The sequence below is a fragment of the Halichoerus grypus genome, chromosome 5 (genome assembly GCF_964656455.1).
Source record: "Halichoerus grypus chromosome 5, mHalGry1.hap1.1, whole genome shotgun sequence".
Classification (NCBI taxonomy): domain Eukaryota; kingdom Metazoa; phylum Chordata; class Mammalia; order Carnivora; family Phocidae; genus Halichoerus; species Halichoerus grypus.
The window spans coordinates 152023506-152037233 of NC_135716.1; the positions used below are offsets into that span (position 1 = coordinate 152023506).

At 39.1% G+C, this 13728-nt stretch overlaps 1 protein-coding gene and 1 pseudogene across 4 annotated transcripts in view; one reads left to right on the plus strand and one right to left on the minus strand.

The window, feature by feature from the left end:
• MAST2 (microtubule associated serine/threonine kinase 2) overlaps positions 1 to 13728 on the minus strand; it is a 220883-nt gene that overhangs the window by 53042 nt on the left and 154113 nt on the right. The window lies entirely within an intron of this gene.
• On the plus strand, positions 7956 to 8733 carry LOC118540776 (small ribosomal subunit protein eS10-like; annotated as a pseudogene).

Consider the following 13728-nt stretch of genomic DNA (forward strand, 5'->3'; position numbering starts at 1 on the left):
ATAAATGTGTTCACCAGCCAGGATGCTCTATTTGGAGCTTTGGTGCCTACAGTTTTTAATTTGGTCTCATTACACAGGCACAACTGATTAAATCATTGGCTGTACAACTAAACTCAATCTCCATCTCCTATCCCCTCCCCAGGAGGTTGGGCTGGCCCAAAGCTCCAACTTTCTAATCATGTGCTTGGTCTTCCTTCCCGGTGAACAAGCCGCCATCTTGAAGCTACCTAGAGGGCCGCTTTGAACTGCTCCATTAGCATAACAAAGACACTCCTATCACCCTGGAAGTTACAAGGTTTCTAGAAGCTCTCTACCAGGAACCTTGGATAAAGACCAGAGAAATTGTTTATTATACCACCAGATGCCATGGCCTAAAAATGGCACGCTACTTTTCCTGTTTTCTCTATTTCTCCAACATTCACTTTACCTTAAAAAGGCCAAAATTACCAATCTGAGGGTTGTGACAAAATAAAATCAATAATTTGAATTGGTCTTTTTTTTTTTTTAAAGATTTTATTTATTTATTTGACAGAGAGAGACACAGCGAGAGACGGAACACAAGCAGGGGGAGAGGGAGAGGGAGAAGCAGGCTTCCCACTGAGCAGGGAGCCCAATGTGGGGCTTGATCTCAGGACCCCAGGATCATGACCTGAGCTGAAGGCAGATGCTTAACGAATGAGCCACCCAGGCGCCCTGGTCTTATTATTTTAAAGATTTTTAAATTTATTTATTTGACAGAGAACATGCGTGCATAAGCAGGGGGAGGGGCAGAGGGAGAGGGAGAAGCAGGCTCTCTGCTGATCAGGGAGTGCCACGAGGGGCTCAATCCCATGACCCTGGGATCACAACCTGAGCCAAAGGCAGATGCTTAACCGACTGAGCCACCCAGGTGCCTCTGAATTGGTCTTATTTTGAGGGGAAAATTAAGATGTGAGAATGGAGGTGAGTGGGGGGATGGGTTAGATAGGTAATAGGGATTAAAAAGTACACTTGTGATGAGCACCAGGTATTGTGAGGAAGTGTTAAATCACTATATTGTACACCTGAAACTAATATTACACTGTATGTTAACTGGAATTTAAATAAAAACTTAAAAAAAAATAGAACTCTACTACCATCCAGCAATTGCACTACTAGGCATTTACCCAAAGAATACAAAAACACTAATTCAAAGGGATACATGCACCCCGATACTTATAGCAGCATTATCTACAATGGCCAAATTATAGAAACAGGTCAAGTGTCCACCAACTGATGAATGGATAAAAAAGATGTGGTATATACATACAATGGAATATTACTCAGCCATAAAAAAGAATGAAATCTTGGCATCTGCAACATGGATGGAGCTAGAGAATATGCTAAGCAAAGTAAGTCAGAGAAAGACAAATACCATATGATTTCACTCATATGTAGAATTTAAGAAACAAATGAGCAAAGGGAAAAAAAAGAGAGAGAGAGAGAGGCAAACCAAGAAACAGACTCTTAACTATGAAGAATGTAGTTACCAGAGGGGAGGTGGGTGGGGTATAGGTTAAATAGGTGCTGGGGATTGAGGAATGCACTTGTTGTGATGAGCACTGGGTGATGTACGGAAGTGTTGAATCACTATATTGTACACCCGAAACTAATATTACACTGTATGTTAACTAACTGGAATTTAAATAAAAACTTAAAAATAAGAAAATTAAGATGTCAGAATATTAACATTTTGAAGCAAATATTTAAATTAATTCTTAAAAATCACATTATTGAGAAGAACTCTTAAAAAAAGAAAAAAAAAAAAGAACTCTTTCTTAAAAACAGCCAGAAATGGATCAATAGGACAAAAAAAATCTCAAGACAGAAAACCCAGCAGCCTATAAACCAGGCTTTTTTCAACTTTACCAATACCAAGCAGTTTAGCAGTTGGAGGAGACAGTTCAAAGGCAAACAGTCATCCATGCCAGAGAAACAAATTATAATGAAACATATAGAAACAGAACAGGGCACAGTCATTTGACCTTGAACCAGCTGCTTCACTTAACACAGTTTAGTTATAAAGGAATATAATTATATAGCAAGCCCTTATGTAAACACCATCCAGCTTAACAATGCCGTCTTCCAAAATCCCTCTATATAATCCTTCCAATGTCCCTCCCCTTTACATTGCCCTTACTTTTATGGCAATCATTTCTTTATAGCTTTATCAACTAGGTAGGCATCTCTAAATATTTGAGTTTAGTTTTTTTCTCATATAGTTTTTAAAAACTGAGATATAATTCACATATTATAAGATCCAACCTTTTAAAGTGTACAGTTTAGTGGTTTTTAGTATATTCACAAAGTTGTACAACTATCACCACTATACACTTCCAGAACATTGTTATCAATCAAAAAGGAAACTGTCCCTGTTAGCAATCATTCCTCATTCTCCTCTCTCCCTACGCTCCTGGCAAACCACTAATCTACTTTCTTTTATTTATTAAGATTTTATTTATTTATTTATTTATTTATTTATTTATTTATTTATTTGACAGAGAGAGAGAGAGAGACAGAGGGAACACAAGCAGGGGGAGTGGGAGAGGGAGAAGCAGGCCACCCGCTGAGCAGGGAGTCCGATGTGGGGCTGGATCCCAGGACCCTGGGATCATGACGTGAGCCAAAGGCAGATGCTTAACGACTGAGCCACCCAGGAGCCCCTACTTTGTTTCTATGGAATTGCCCATCCTTGGACATTTCATAGAAATGGAGTCATACAAATAAGTGACTTTTCATGTTCTAGTTTGTCTATTTTTAAACTTTATATGAAAAAAATGCCAAACTGTTTTTGTAAAATGTTTGTACCAATTTATACTTCCACCATAGTGTTTAAGGATTACCAGTGTTTCATATACTTAGTTACACTTGGTTTTGTCACTTCAAGCCATTGTTGGTGGTCACATAATGGCATTTCATTGTGATTTTATTTTACATTTCCATAATTACTATGAGATTAAAGTATCTTCATGTATTTATTGGCCATTTGGATTGCTTTTGTTAACTAACTCCTGTTCAAGTCCCTTGGATGTTTTTCAGTCATACTACTTTTTATTTTATTGATTTGCTGGAGTTCTCTACAGGTTTTGAATCCAAGCCCTTTACCAGTTTTAAGCGCATAATTATCTTCTCCCACGTTGTGGCTTGCTTTTTCACATTATCTTCTAATGTCCACAAATTCTTACTTTTAAGGTAGTCAAAAGTATTAACCTCTTTACATCCTTAAAAAACTCCCTTTATGTTTTTTTTTTAAATTAAGATATTCTCTCTTTAAGATTTTATTTATTATTTATTTATTTGAGAGAGAGAGAGAGCACACACGAGCAGAGCAGGAGGAGGGGCAGAGGGAGAGGGAGAGAATCTCAAGCAGACTCTGTGCTGAGTGCAGAGCCCAATGTGGGGGTTGGTTTTACGACTCTGAGATCATGACCCGAGCCAAAATCAAGAGTCCCACACTGAACTGACTGAGCCAGTCAGGAGACCCCTCCTATACACCTAAAAGAATAGTGTTTTGACTTTCACATTTATTTTTATTATGTTCAATTAGCAAATACATAGTACATCATTAGTTTTTGATGTAGTGTTCAACGATTCATTAGTTGTGTATAACACCCAGTGCTCATCACATCAAGTGCCCTACTCAATACCCATCATCCAGTTACCCCATCCCCCCCCCTTCTACAACCCTCAGTTTGTTTCCCAGAGTCCAGAGTCTCTCATGGATTGTCTCCCTCTCTGAATTCTTCCCATTCAGTTTTCTCTCCCTTCCCCTATGGTCCTCTGCACTATTCCTTATATTCCACATATGAGTGAAACCATATGATAATTCTTTCTCTGACTGACTTATTTCACTTAGCATAATACCCTCCAGTTAAAGCAAAAACGAACTATTGGGACTTCATCAAGATAGAAAGCTTCTGCACAGCAAAGGAAACGGTCAACAAAACTAAAAAGCAACCCACAGAATGGGAGAAGATATTTGCAAATGACATATCAGATAAAGGGCTGGTATCCAAGATCTATAAATAACTTAACAAACTCAACACCCAAGAAACAAATAATCCAGTCAAGAAATGGGCAGAAGACATGAACCGACACTCTCCAAAGAAGATATACAGATGGCCAACAAGACACATGAAAAAATGCTCCACATCACTAGTCATCAGGGAAATACAAATCAAAACCACAATGAGATACCATCTTATACCAGTTAGAATGGCTAAAATTAATAAGACAGGGAACAACAAATGTTGGCGAGAATGTGGAGAAAGGGGAACCCTCTTACACTGTTGGTGGGAATGCAAGCTAGTACAGCCACTCTGGAAAAGTATGGAGGTTCCTTAAGACGTTAAAAATAGAGCTACCCTACGACCCAGCAATTACACTACTGAGTATTTATCTCAAAGATACAGATGTAGTGAAAAGAAGGGGCACCTGTACCCCAATGTTCATAGCAGCAATGTCCACAATAGCCAAACTGTAGAAAGAGCCAAGATGTCCTTCAAGAGATGAATGGATAAAGAAGATGTGGTTCACATATACAATGGAATATTACTCAGCCATTAGAAAGGATGAATACCTACCATTTGCATCGATGTGGATGGAATTGGAGGGTATTGACTTTCACATTTAAAACTACAATTCAATGCATATCAGGTCATCGTGTTGTATACTTTAAATATCTTACAACTTTATCAATCATACCTTAATGAGACTGAAAAAAAATCTAAAATTTACCTGAAATTGATTTCTGTGAAGTAAGAGTTAAATCTTTCAATTTCTCCATATGGACATACAATTGTCCCAGCGTTACTCTCACCATAAATCAAGTGTCCATATATGTATAGACTTGCTTCTTGGATCTTCTTTTTCCTTCCCTTACATTGATTCTTCAGTATTCCTTATTTAAGCTAAGGGTATTATTACTCATTAATCACCTAAGCAGGAAATCTGGAGATAATTGATTCTGATCTCTTGATTATTTAACCTCATAAGTTTTTCTCCTATACATATACTTTCTCCATTTCTAACACTCCCTTACATCTTGACAATGGCAGTGGTCTCTTAATTGATCTTGCAACTGCCAGTGTTATCCTTGATTTTGTACTCCCAAGCACCCTGGACATATATTTAATATAGCCCTTAACATATTTATTAGGTGAAACTTGACTCTCACCCTGAATACATAGCTTCCCCTAAAGTTCTTTCAAGTAATAACTTTGCTTTTACACATCCTTTTGCATCACAGGCCCTAGAGGTGGGGTAGGTATTCTGTTGGCTCCTTATGTTCTCTTCCAGGTACTCTCCAGCCTAATACATTGATCTACCCATATCAGTATTTAGAAGGCATCCTAAACTTAATATATTTAAGGGTCTCAAGGACTGGAGATCCTGGAATTAAATGTTTGGTTTGGGGGGGATGGGGTTTCTAGATGGCACAAGGTAGAAAGATTGGAGGTGCTTAGACAGCAGCAAGAAGAATGAAACGAAAATTATGCAGGCACAGTCTAAGTAACTGAGGTACTATGGAGGAAAAGCTCACTCGAAGACTGGAGTTCAAACAACTGAAAAATCAATGAGTATATTCAAACCACCAAGAATAACAGGAGTTAAAAGTGAAGAGTAATAGAGTCAAGAGCTAAGATATTTACAACTGCAATGATGGATAGTGATAAAATTTAATAGTATAAGAATCAAAGGTTGGGGACATTAAGAAAAAGAAAGGGAGGGGCACCTGGGTGGCTCAGTCGTTAAGCATCTGCCTTCAGCTCAGGTCATGATCCCAGGGTCCTGGTATTGAACCCCGCATCAGGCTCCCTGCTCAGCGGGAAGCCTGCTTCTCCTTCTCCCACTCCCCCTGCTTGTGTTCCCTCTCTCTCTGTGTCTCTCCCTGTCAAATGGATAAATAAAATCTTTAAAAAAAAAAAAAAAAGGGAGAATAATGAAAAGATAAGGGCATCTTCCTCTTCCTTTCTGGCCCAATGGTATAAGGTCATGGGATAGGTAAGAGCTAACACCTGAGAGAGCTGCAGGACAATCTATTCTAACCCCTCCCTCTCCTACAGGATTCCATTAGAAGAAGACTGAGAATATAGGAGATTTTGCTGATAATAAATTCCAAAAGGTACACTGGAAGTGTTTCAAGAGTCAGAGAGGGTTGAGAAAAAGGGACAAAACAGGGAATATTCAGAGATTTATAGGAATTAAGAGTGTAGGAGATGGGAGGGAAGTGTGCCAGGGGATTCCTGTAGTGACTGATATTAACAGGAATAAGGGATAATGAAATTAGCCTTAGTGCATTCAAGGAAGATAGAGTGAGGAGGCTGCAAGTGTTAGGGAATAAAGAGGAATAAATTACTGGGGCTTGGTCCAAAGGTTCAAGGAAGTCATCCTCTAAGTTCCAGTATACTAGTTTAAAATCAGGTGATATTAGGGGCGCCTGGGTGGCTCAGTCATTAAGTGTCTGCCTTCGGCTCAGGTCATGATCCCAGGGTCCTGGGATCGAGCCCCACATCAGGCTCCCTGCTCAGCGGGGAGTCTGCTTCTCCCTCTCCCACTCCCCCTGCTTGTGTTCCTGCTCTCTCTCTCTGTCAAATAAATAAATAAAATTTTTATTAAAAAATAATAAATAAAATAAAATCAGGTGATATTTAACAAACATCATATAAATCTGCATGACCAGTGACCTGTTAATCTTATTCCAAAAATTTATACAGTTATTCTATGACTCAGCAATACCATGTTTACATTACACAGAAAATCTATAAAGACACAGTTGAAACTTTGCAGCACCATCAATCAACTGGACATAACTGACATCTATAGACTACTTAATCCAATGACAGCAGAACACACATTCTTCTCAAGATCACATGGAGCATTCATCAAGACAGACCACATTTTGGGCCATAAAGCATATCTGAACAAATTTAAAAGAACAGAAATCACACAGTATCTACTTTCAGATCACAATGGAATTAAACTAGTAATCAATAACAGAAGATAACTGGAAAATCGCAAAATACTTGGAGATTAAAAACACACCTTAAAATAACACATGGGTCAAAGAAGAAATCTCAAGATAAATAAATACATTACAAAATATTTTTAACTAAATGAAGATGAAAATACAGCTTACCCAAATTTGTGAGATGCAGTGAAACACAGCCTTCAGAGACATTCATAGCATTAAATGCATATATTAGAAAAGAAGATCTAAAATTAATCATCTAAGCCTCCACCTTAAGGAACTAGAAAAAGAGCAAATTAAGTCTAAAGTAAATAAAAGAAATAATATGATGGAGGAGCAATCAATGATATCAAAAACAGGAAATCAACAGAAAAAAATCAACAAAACTAAAAGCTGGGTCTTTAAGAAGACCAACAAAATGGATAAACCTCTAGCCAGGCTAAGATAAAGAGAGAGAAGACACAAATCACTAATATTAGAAATTAAAGAAGGGACCTGACTACAGATTCCATGCACATGAAGAGGATAATAAAACAATGTTATGAACAGCTCTGTGCCCATAAATATGACAACCTAGATTAAATAAACCAATTCCTTAAAAAACAAAATCTACCAAAGCTCAGGCAAGAAATAGATAATCCGAATAGGCTTATATTAAAAAATTTAATCAATAATTAATATCCTTCCAAAATAGAAAGCACCAGGCCCAAATGTGTTCAATAGTAAATTCTATCAAACATTTAGTAAGAAATTATACCAATTCTCCACAATCTCCTCCAGAAGATAGAAGCAGGGGGAACTTACTCTATAAGGCCACAATTAACCTAACACCAAAACCAGACAAAGACATTACAAGAAAAAAAACAAAAAACAAAAAAACTATAGACCATTATCTCTCATGAAAGATGTAAAATCCTCCAAAAAATATTAGCAAATCAAAGCCAACAAAGCCTAAAAGAAATTATACACCATCCTTTCCAGCCCCAGCCTCGAACATAGCAGTCGCCGAGATGCTGATGCCCAAGAAGAACCGAACTGCCATTTATGAACTCCTTTTCAAGGAGGGAGTGATGGTGGCCAAGAAGGATGTCCACATGCCCAAACACCTTGAGCTGGCAGACAAGAATGTGCCCAACCTTCACGTCATGAAGGCCATGCAGTCTCTCAAATCACGAGGCTACGTAAAGGAACAGTTTGCCTGGAGACATTTCTACTGGTACCTTACCGACGAGGGCATCCAGTATCTCTGTGATTACCTCCACCTGCCCCCCGAGATTGTGCCTGCCACTCTGCGCCGCAGCCGCCCTGAGACTGGCAGACCATGGCCCAAAGGTCTGGAGGGAGAGCGACCTGCAAGACTCACACGAGGGTTGGTGGCGCCTGGGTGGCTCAGTCGTTAAGCGTCTGCCTTCGGCTCAGGTCATGATCCCGGAGTCCTGGGATCGAGCCCCGCATTGGGCTCCCTGCTCTGCGGGAAGCCTGCTTCTCCCTCTCCCACTCCCCCTGCTTGTGTTCTCTCTCTCGCTGTGTATCTCTCTCTGTCAAATAAATAAACAAAAAATCTTTAAAAAAAAAAAAAAAAAAAAAAGACTCACACGAGGGGAAGTTGAGACACCTACAGACGAAGCGCTGTGCCCCCTGGTGCTGACAAGAAAGCCAAGGCCGGGGCTGAGTCAGCAACTGAGTTCCCATTTAGAGGCAGATTTGGTCATGGACATGGTCAGCCACCTCAGTGAAGTTGGAGATTGTTTTGTGTTGAATAAATTTGTAGCCAGAAAAAAAAAAAAAAAGAAATTATACAACATAACTAAGGGGGATTTATCCCAGGTATGCAAGGCTGGTTCAACACTTGAAAATCAATTAATGTAACCATTAAATCAACAAGCTAAAGAAACAAAATCAAATGGTCACGTCAACAGATGCAGAAAAAGCTTTTGACAAAATCCAAAACCCATTCATGGTTTAAAAAACTCTCAGCAAATTAGGAATAGAAAGTTCCTCAACTTGATAAAGAACATTTACAAAAAAACCCTACAGCTAACATCATACTTAATGGTGAGAAACTTGAAGCTTTCCCACCAAGTGGTACCTTCTCACCACTGCTTTTCAACATTGCAATGGAAGTCCTAGTTAATGCAGTAAGACAAGGAAATAAAAGGTATACAGATTGAGAAGGGAGAAATAAAACTGTCTTTGTTCACAGATGACGATAGCCTATACAGAAAATCTGAAAAAAATCAACAAAAAACCTCCTAGAACTAATAATCTATTACAGCAAAACTGCAGAATACAAGGTTAATGTACAAAAGTCAACACTACTATATGCTATCAATGCAGAATTTGAAACTAAAAACATGTTATCATTCACATTACCACCCTCTAAAAATGAAATACTTAGTTATATAACAAAATATGTATAAGATCTAAATGAGGAAAACTACAGAACTCTGATGAAAGATATCAAAGAAGAACTACATAAATGGAGAGATATTCCATGGTCATAGATAGTACTCAATATTGTCAAGATGTCCGTTCTTCCTAACTTGATCTATGGATTCAACACAATCCCAGTCAAAATCCCAGCAAATTATTTTGTGGATGATGACAAGCTGATTCTAAAGTTTATATGAAGAAGCAAAGGACCCAAAATAGCCAACTTAATATTGAAGAAAAAGAACAAAGTTGGAGAACTAATGCTACCCGACTTCAATACTTACTATAAAGCTATGGTAATCAAGACTGTATGGCAATAGATAAAGAAAAGACAAATTAACGGAAGAGAATAGAGACAGAAAAAACAGGCAGAAACAGACCCACATAAATATAGTCAACTGATCTTTGACAAAGGAGCAAAAGCAGCAAAACAAAACAAATAGTGCTGGAACAACTGGACATCCACATACAAAAAAATGAATCTACAGACCTTCATAAAAATTAACTCAAAATGGGGGCGCCTGGGTGGCTCAGTCGTTAAGCGTCTGCCTTCGGCTCAGGTCATGGTCCCAGGGTCCTGGGATCGAGCCCCGCATCGGGCTCCCTGCTCCGCGGGAAGCCTGCTTCTCCCTCTCCCACTCCCCCTGGTTGTGTTCCCTCTCTCACTGTGTCTCTCTCTGTCAAATAAATAAAATCTTTAAAAAAAAAAAAAAAATTAACTCAAAATGGATCACAGACCTAAACATAAAACGCAAAACTATAAACCTCCTAGAAGGTAACACTGGAGAAAACCTTGATGGCCCTCAGTATGGCAATGACATTTTATTTAAAATTTTTAAAAGATTATTTATTTATTTATTTTTGAGAGAGAGAGACAGTGCGAGCACGAGCCAGGGGGAGGGGAAGAGGGAGAAGCAGACTCCCTGCTGAGCAGGGAGCCTGACGAGGGGCTCAATCCCAGGACCCTGGGGATCATGACCTGAGCCAAAGGCTTAACCAACTGAGCCACACAAGAGCCCTGGCAATGACATTTTAGACACAACACCAGGGGCGCCTGACTCAGTCGGTTAAGCATCCAACTCTTGATTTTGGCTCAGGTCATGATCTCAGGGTCATGAGACGGAGCCCCACATCAAACTCTGCACTGGGCATGGAGCCTGCTTAAGATTCTCTTTCTCCCTCTCCCTCTGTCCCTCCTCCCCTGCATGAGCGCACACTCTCTCTCTCTCAAAAATAACTAACTAAATAAATAAAAAATAGACACACCACCAAAGGCATGATCCACGAAAGAAATAATTAAGTCGGTTTTCATTAAAATTAAAAACTTCTGCTATGCAAAAGAGAATGAAGAAACAAGCCTAAGACTAGGAAAACATAACTGCAAAAGCTATCTGATAAAAGACTGTTGTTACCCAAAATATACAAAGAACACTTAAAACTCAAGATAAGAAAACAAACCTGATTAAAAAACAGGCAAAAGATGTGAACGGACACCTCACCAAAAAAGATGGCAAGTAAGCATATGAAAAGATGTTCAACATCATATGCCATTAGGGATATGAAAACTGAAACGAGATACCATTACGAACCTATTAGAATAGCCAAATTCCAAAACACAACACCAAATGATGGCAAGGATGTGGAGCAACAGGAACTCTCATTCATTGCTAGTGGGAATGCAAAATGGTACACTTTGGAAAGCAGTTCTTCAGTTTCTTACAACTAAACGTACCCTTAACCATATGATCCAGCAATCAGTCAAGCTCTTTGGTATTTATCCAAATGAACTGAAAACTTATGTCCAAAAAAATTTGCCCAGAGATATTTATAATAGCTTTATTCATAACTGCCAAATTTGGAAGCCACCAAGATGCCCTTCCGTAGGTGAATGGATTTATAAATTGTGGTACATCGGACAATGGAATATTATTACTCAGTGCTTAAAAGAAATGAGCTATCAAGCCATGGTAAGACATGAAGAAATCTTAAGTGCAAATACTAAGTGAAATAAGCCAATCTGAAAAGGCTACATACTGTATGATTCCAACTATATGAAATTCTGTAAAAGGCAAAACTATGGAGACAGTGAAAAGATTAGCGGATGCCGGGGTTTGGAGGCAGGAAGGGATGAAAAGGCAGAGCACAGGGGGTTTTTAGGGCAGTGAAACTATTCTGCATGATGCTACAATGATAGATACATGTCATTGTACCTTTGTCAAAACCCACAGGATGTATACAACACCAAGAGCAAACTCTAATATAAATTATGGACTTTGAATGATAATGATGTGCCAATGTAAATTAATTGACTTTAACAAATGTACCACTCTGGTGCAGGATACTGATAGTGGGGGAGGTTATGCACGTGTGGGGGAATGGAGTATAGGGGAACTCTCTGTACTTTCTGCTAAATTTTGCTTCGAACCTAAAAACTGCTCTAAAAAGCATAGTTAATAAATTTTAAAAAAACAACGAACTAGGAAGGTTCTATTTCCAGAATGACTAAGTACCTACTAAACTGACCTTACTGTAGTTATATTATATATAGTAAGTGTTTAATAATGGAATGAACTGTATAGAATAAATAGACCTACTTTCAAATCAACAGGCTTCATATTACTCAACAGATCAGGATGTATAAGATCTGAGGATATAAACTAATGGCAAGTTTGATCTGCATGGAACAATCAGTGCTTCCTTTCTCAACATATAGGTTAAGTAAAGAGTCTACAGCCATGAATTAGGCTTTTACGTCAATCCTTCTTTCCTGGGTCTGAGGCCCACCTGGATTTTTTGCAGTGATTTGGGGAGAGATGACGATGATGACAGGTAACATTTATGGAGTATGAAGTATGTTATACATATTAACTCAAAGCAAGAGTCCACAGCCCTAGGCAGGCTGAAAAGACCAGATGATGTTCTCAGTCAAAGTCACTTGAACAGGGAAGATTTGATCCAAAACTCTAACTGCTGGGGATCTAAATAGAGAGATAATCATCTCAGAGAGGAACAGCCAGTAGTAATTAATGCCTAGTACTCACATTATAGTTGTGAAATAATGTATAAGGTCTAGAGATGCTAAATTTATTTCTATAGGATGAAAAGGCAAGGTCAGATATATGCTGTTTTTACAAAGTTCCAGGGTAGAGTGCACATAACCCAGTCTGTTTGAGGAACATACCTAAACACAATGAGAGCTTTGCTTTCCAGTCTCAGTAAATCTCCAATCCCCTGGGTCCCCCTGCACTCTTCGTGGTGTCTTCTAATGTGAGAGTTAGTGTTTAAGAGTTTTATGGATTCCTGGAAAAGGTCCATGAGCACACTGAATAGCTGGAGATGAGCCCAGTAAAGTGAGAACCTTCTCCCAAGTACAAAGATCAATTTCAGAATCACCAGACTCTCAGTGTGCTTACACAACTATTCCACATGCACCCTCATTTTCTCCCTCCAAAGACACAGTAAACTGTGAGCAAGGAGACAAACCCAAGTGAAACAGACCTGTCTTATCTGGCTTGATGATGAGCTGTTGCATTGCTTTGGTACTGTTTTATTGCCCAAAGATACACAAGGCCCATGGCTTACCAAACCCATGCAGTAAGCTCTAAACGGCTTCCTACGGTTCTAAGCCTGTTCCATTTCCATTACACCGAGGTCTGGAACTTCCACTGTAAATAATGTAGCAATGAACAGTGTAACAGTGCAACAACCCCTTTAGCAAAGCTAAGGCCCCTCACTGGCTTCCCTGGGGTACAAAAATACATGTCTAGACTAAAATGTATGGCTAACTCAAATAAGGTCTTCTGCCTCATAATTTTTCTATATTCCCCAGTCAGAGGCAACTAAATCAGTCCTTATACTGTCTAGAGGAGCCCAGATTCCAGATGGAGCAGAGTCTGAATATATGAGATCTTTTGCTCAATTCCAATACGTGAAATCAATACCAACAAAAAACAAATATTCCTCTCACCTTTGTTGACTCCTATTCTAACAGAGAAAGTTATCAGGAGTCCCATGAGGCAGAAAACCATCTTTGTAAGGACTGCCCCTTGGGCATGGTAGGACAACATTTAATAAAGCTCTTTTCACACAGCCCCAGATGACTGGAGCCATAACATGCTCTCAGTATACCCCAACAGAGGCCATGGACCCAGGATACAAACCTGGCCCCAAAATATGTACAAGACCAAAAGGAATGTTGGCAGGTCGAGGTAAGAAACAACTAAGAGTCAAAAACAGACTGAACACATTCTCCCATGGAAAGCATGCCCATGAACTTGGTATGCCTCAGTCAACCAAGTGAAGTAACA